At 43.6% G+C, this 6,450-nt stretch overlaps 1 long non-coding RNA gene across 1 annotated transcript; it reads left to right on the top strand.

Annotated features, from left to right (window-relative positions):
• Positions 1 to 279: 279 nt before the first annotated feature.
• Positions 280 to 5,408, top strand: LOC309539870. The gene is made up of 3 exons (XR_014223014.1): positions 280 to 328; positions 2,106 to 2,401; positions 5,072 to 5,408. It is a non-coding gene; the product is annotated as an uncharacterized lncRNA (long non-coding RNA).
• Positions 5,409 to 6,450: the final 1,042 nt, after the last annotated feature.

Below are 6,450 nucleotides of genomic sequence, written 5' to 3'. Positions count from 1 at the left end.
CTGGGCTTCTGACACAGCAGCAGTAAATATTATGGAGGTGACATGACTGTGCTCAAGTCAGGCAATGGCTCTGATTTCACAGCCATTATTTGCAGGGATGAAGTCATCCTCTGTCCTTAAGGTCGTTTCCCACCAAGGACAACCCAGAGGTTTTTTTTACTGCTGTTTTAGACTGAGGTAACCAGGGCTTTTTTTTCCAGCCGGCACCATTCAGTTCTGGCACTATTCAGGGGGATTCCAGCACCTCTCAGGTGGGTGCCATTGCCATTCTAAGAGAATGTTCACAGTGTGTTCAGGCACCTCTTTTTCTATAACAGTAGCAATGGAGGTAACCATGGTTAACCGACCGTGAGAGCACTGCAGGCACTGGTGGCAGGCTCGCAAAAGGTGGCGCCAGAGCCAGTGAGGTCTATTTTTTTAAAAGAATTTTTTTATTGGGTTTTCATAGTTTATATAGACATAACACAAACACACAAACACAAAAAACAAACACGCATAATTTCAAAACCTTACTTTCTTGACCACATTCCATGACTTCCCCACACCCCCCTTCTTGCATCCTAATTCCAATAATTAACTCAGCAAGTTCTTGTCCCCAACTTTTACCCTACTAATATTTTACTTAATTCTTCTTAATTAACCAAATTTTAGTTTTAACCCTCAATTAAACCACGTCACTCATCATTTAGATCCTTTCCTAAGGTCGACCCACATTCCCTTCCACAAATTTCCCAATCTCTAAACTGATTAAAAGAATAAAAAACATAATAACATAAAACCAAAATATAATTGTACACCCTTTGAATTCCAAAACTCTCGCCCCCCCCCTTTCCCGGTTCCGATCCCCAAAAAGTATCCATCAATCTATCAGTTCTCAGCCTGGATTCCTCACGTCCAAGGCTCTCAAATCTCTCTCAGTCCCTCTCTGCCGGTTTTGTTGGTAATCCTTTATATTGGACATCAATTCTCGGAGCAGCTCTGTCCCAATGGGATCTATGTTTCTTCCAACCAGACCTCCATACTCAAAATCGGAGCCCAAATCATATATCTTGTTCCTTTTAAGTCCAAATGTCCCAAATGTCCCAAGAGCTCCAATTTTCGTCTTAATCAAATTTATAATCCATAAGTCTTCCGATCTCCCCATAGGAAGATCTCTCCAATCTCGATTCTCAAGTTCAAACCACTTTCTTATCATCCAGTTCTTGTTTCCTTTGTAATCCATTCTTTCAAGCATCTGGTTGTCCTTTTTCTCTTGCGGCAATTCAGCTCCTCCTTCCCACTCCTTCAATTCAACGCATGTCTCCTTCTGTTTAGCTGCAGAATTTTCTTGAATCAAGTCCTTGGCACAATCCACAAATTTATTTACTTTAGAATTCAAGGTCGTTAGGTCTGTAGCCAAAGCAGAGCCAGTGAGGTCTACAAGGGCAGCACTGAGACAGAGGAAGAAGAAGATGGTAGTCAGTGCCACCCCTAGACTGACTGTACATAAGGAGGCAGGGATATGGGTGCAGGTGCTGGTTGGAGTCTGACTGAGGTTGGTGGGATGGTCTTCCATTTGCCCGAGTGGATCAGCCCTCACTGACTGCATTTCTAGTTCTTCACTCTTGGTTCCCCTCCCTTTCATTTTCATTGCTAACCATGGTTAGTGTTACTTATGTATCTTAGTAAGGTAAAGGGACCCCTGACCATTAGGTCTAGTCGTGACCGACTCTGGAGTTGCGGCGCTCATCTCGCTTTATTGGCCGAGGGAGCCGGCATACAGCTTCTGGGTCATATGGCCAGCATGACTAAGCCTCTTCTGGAGAACCAGAGCAGTGCACGGAAATGCTGTTTACCTTCCCACTGGAGTGGTACCTATTTATCTACTTGCACTTTGACGTGCTTTCGAACTGCTAGGTTGGCAGGAGCAGGGACCGAGCAACGGGAGCTCACCCCGTCACGGGGATTCGAACAGCTGACCTTCTGTTCGGCAAGTCCTAGGCTCTGTGGTTTAACCCACAGTGCCACCCGCGCGTACCTTGGCCATCATCAAAGCCTAGGTGAGCGAGCCAAAATTGCAAGGTCAAGTTTATTTATTACATTTATGCATCACCTTTTCCTCCAAGGAGAGCAAAGTGTGCACAGGTTCTCCAGTTCCCTGTTTTATCCTCACAACAACACTGCAAGTCAATGACTAGCTCAAGGTCACCCAGTGAGCTCCACAGCTGAGTGCATATTCAAACCCTGGTCTCCAAGGTCCTAGTCCAAAGCTCCAGCCCTTGCACCCTACGAACTCTCATGCTGACCTGGGGGAGGACAGCAGTTCTTCCACTTTTTACTTTTTCCTCACTGAGAGAAGGTGAGGTATATGCTGGCTGGGACTGGTGGGCAGCTGTAGTCCAAAGGATCTGGACAGCAACAGGTTGGTAGGGGCTGATTTAGGTGTGTATGTGTATCTTAATGAACTGAACAGGGTGAAAGATTATGAGTCCAAGTGTGTGTGCATGGTTATCGATTTAATAGTGTTTAGATTATTTTTTTAGTTACTATTTTGTTAACATTGTTTTGATGATTATAAATGCCTTATTGATTTCCTAATCATATAATATGACATGCTGTAATTGTGATATTTAGCTTATTTTTAATTGCTGGTTTCATAGGTTATAATTGTTTTACTGATGGTTTGTTACTTTGATACGATTTATGCTGTACTTGCTGCTGATCTATTATTTTATTGCTGTTTATTGTTTGTAAGCCACTTTGGGATTTGTTTGTATGGGAAGCAGCATAGAAATACAGTCAATCAGTCATTACCTTTTGACCTGCCCTGGTATGTCAACTGAGCTGATTTTTCACCATTACTGGTAATAGTTTTAGTGCTCTGCTAGTTTTAAATCTTGTTGGTTTCAGTGCAGTCTTTAATCACATTTGATGCTTGCATTAATTCAATGTAAACTCCCCTGGAAGGCAGCATATAAATTAAATTAAATAAATAGTAGCATGCAATGGGTATTTTTATTTATACAGCAGAATAAATCTGCCATCATGACATATCCTGTCCGCACTAGTAAAGCAGTCTGAAGTGGCAACCTGTCATGATCCGTTTCCCTGCAAATAAAACACAAGCTTAACTGCCACATACTATTTTATAATTCCAATGAAATTTATCCATTTAAAAGGAAGCATTTAAAACTTGGCCTGCACAACATAAGATGTGTGGGCTGATGAGCAGACCTTTCCTTATTATTTGGGATCTCCTGGAGGGATTCAACTATAATTTGTGGTCCTTTCTTACATAAGGGAAACAGCTAAGCTCCACTTCAGACTATCAAGGGTGATGGATGGGTTTGTGGTGAAATGCCTGTGTCACTGCTTCCCCTGGATTCAGAGGTACGGGGTAGCCAAGTTGGTACCTATTTTTGCAGGCAGCAACCCATGTCATTCAACATGAAAATTTCTAGGTGAGTGTGTTTGTGTGCACTGGCTGCCTAACTCAACAAGGAAAGTTGATGGAGATGAGGAGGAGGATGGGGAGCAAGGAGAGAGATGAAGCTTCTTCTTATATGAAAAAGAATCCTGTGGTGTATGTGGGGGCCTGTGAAAAAATGGACACTTGATGATGGACGGTACAGGATTCCAGCAGAGAGCTTCACCCAGAAGTCCTTTTTTGGGTTGTATTACATTGTACTGTCCAGCAGCAGTACATTAGGTGAAAAGTAAGCAAGGTGGAGTTAAGGAGATCTAATGTCAGCTCTGTGCCAGTTTCTTAGTCCCCTGTGCAGCCCCCTCTGTCACTGAAGCAGGACTATTGCAGCAGCTGCTGTCAAAAATCTAGCACAGAAGCTCATAATAGCAGCCCCATAGCCACACCTCCGAGGGGAGTCCAAAAATGCAGGCAGCAAGGTCCATAAACTACCCAGCTGCTCTGTGAAGATGTCATCACTTCTGGGGTGGGGGGAAGTCTCAGAGCTCTGTTTCCAAGATGAGCAACATTCCTACTGATTCCACTTCACATTTCACATCATTCTGCTGCTGTCTGGATAACCCAGCTCAAGGGTTTCCAAACTTTGGTCCATGGACCAACAGTGGTCTTCAGGCTTCATTCAGGTTGCTTGCAGCATGACCACATGAAATATCCACATTGATTTTAATACATATTTCTATTGCTTTAATGATTTCTTGTATTGTATTACAGTTCAAATTAAATGGAGTGCAAAATTTATTATAATAGAAAACCATATGAGAAATAAAGAAAGCCATAAAAATACAATAAAAATCATACAGCATCTAACACGGTGCATTGCAATTGCTGCAACATACAGAACAATCATTAAGTGGTTGTCAGGGGCCGGGGAGAGGAGGAGGAATGGTGGAGACCGCCTCCCCATCCTGGCCCTCCCAGGAAGGAGGAAGAGGAAGACAGTATAGATTTACAACAGGAGGTTGAGGGAGGTCACAGCTCAGAGGCAGATGAGGGGGAAAGTTGGAAATAATGGGAGAGCCAGAGCAACACCTGGCTGACACGTTGTCATTAGAAAGCATTCCAGACCCACAATCTCCCAGAACCCGGCGAGCCTTAAAAGTAGGAGAGCAAAGAGCCCAAAGACAGAGAGCACTTAGCGGCACCCGTAGAGGAGGTGATGATGATGATGAATGAGGAAGTGGGGGGTGGAGATTCACTTGGGATAACACCATTATCCAAGAGGCTGGGTTCTATAGCCTCTCTGCGTAACGTTTGAACTGAAAAAGGACAGTAAGAAACTTTTTCTTGTCTTTATACTTTCCTAGGCAACCAGCTGGGAGCCACTGACAGCATTCTGTCAGTGATTCACCATATAGCGTTTACTGCACATGTAACTTATTAATATACAGTTGTACATTTATCCACTCCATGTTTACAGTATCTCCAGGCTTTGTCTTGCACACGGCACCTTAGTATGTTTGTTGTTTAAATGGTTACAAGTCTATCTCTATTCTAGCTATTATTCTAGTAAATTTGGTTTTATACTTATAAGCCAGTTTGTGGTGGTGTTGTTTTGTTGCATTATTATTACTGTCACCACATTTGATACTTTGTGCATATACTTTGCAGTGATTCATCAAGACCACCAGCAATTTTCAAGTTGTCCAAGGAGAGAAAAGTTTGGGAACCACTGACCTAGATCACCATCCTGGCAAATGCACCAAACTAGCTGTTTTCGACATTGCGTACTACATTTGGAAAGATTGTGGCAGATTCATTGCAAGCAGCAGTGGCACAGAGCATCCAGCCAAAGCAGTGATGCAAAGGGATGGGATGGGAGCGCATGTTCAAAAGTGCCTTTTCCTAATATTGATAATTCCATGAGCTCATATGCACACACACACACACACACACACACACGTTATATAACTTAGGAAATAAATTTTAGTTGGGTACAGTGTCACGAGCCAGCATTTTCCCCTCTGAAAACATTTCTGTGTGGACAGTACGTCTCCTGCTTTGGAAAGCAGCAATTCCACTTGTAAATCTTGCTTCTTGACAGACAGGGTTGGAAGGAATTTAAAGCAAAGATGCCTAAGTGGTTTCAGATGTAAGGGCACAGTATGTCTTCCTGTGGTATAAATGCCAAGATAGGGAGAGACTTTTTAAAAAAATGGTTTTGGGTTACTGAGCAGATCAGTAGGTTGCTGCTATCTTGTGTTCACCAAACGTGTTTTTCCAGGCTGGCCTTAGGTCTCACATGCACTGTATTCAGCCTATTGCGCACTCTGATGTGGTGTGACCTTATCAGCCCTGAGGACACCTGAACTCTCAATTATGGCCAACTCACCAAAGAATCTGAAATGAGCTCGACATCGTCCTGGCTGCATGAGTAATGTATTTATTTAGCCATGGGAGAGAAATCCATCTATGTCAGCTCTGAAGTCAGTCCCTCTTTTCAGTTCCAGCCATTTATAATAGGAACATGCAGAGCTGCCTCATACCCAGGCTGACCATCTAGCTCAGCATGGAGAACCTCAGACCCAGAGATCAAATGTGGGACATTATCCAGGCTATTCACACTCACCAGCAACACCTCTCAATGTGAGCCAAGCTGCACTTGGCTGGAATGTGTCCTTGAACCCTAATAATATTTCAAGCTTGCTTAGATGTAGGGTGGAAGGGGTGAGTAGAAACTAGCCTAACGTAGAAACGACTACCTCCCTCCCTACAGACCTTATTGGGTGTTAACATATCATGAGGAGGGTGCCTTCTCAGTAGTTCCTCCGCTCTGAGAGGCTTGGGGGGTGGGATGGCTCAGGAGAGCCCCCCCCCCGAGTTGTGGAACTCCCTCGCCTCAGATGTGCATCTGCCATGGCTTCCAATGAATACTGAAGAAACACCTTACCCTGGCTTTTGAGGTATCTATTTTTGGGACCCACCTTGTTTTATTGCAAGTTGCTTGAAAAGCTGTTTTTAATCTTGTTTCTTGATGTTGTAAACCGCCC

The sequence above is a fragment of the Podarcis vaucheri genome (genome assembly GCF_965113315.1).
Source record: "Podarcis vaucheri genome assembly, chromosome: 8".
NCBI classification, from domain to species: domain Eukaryota; kingdom Metazoa; phylum Chordata; class Lepidosauria; order Squamata; family Lacertidae; genus Podarcis; species Podarcis vaucheri.
The sequence above is the reverse complement of the archived record's forward strand: the minus strand, read 5'-3'. Positions and strand labels throughout refer to the sequence as shown.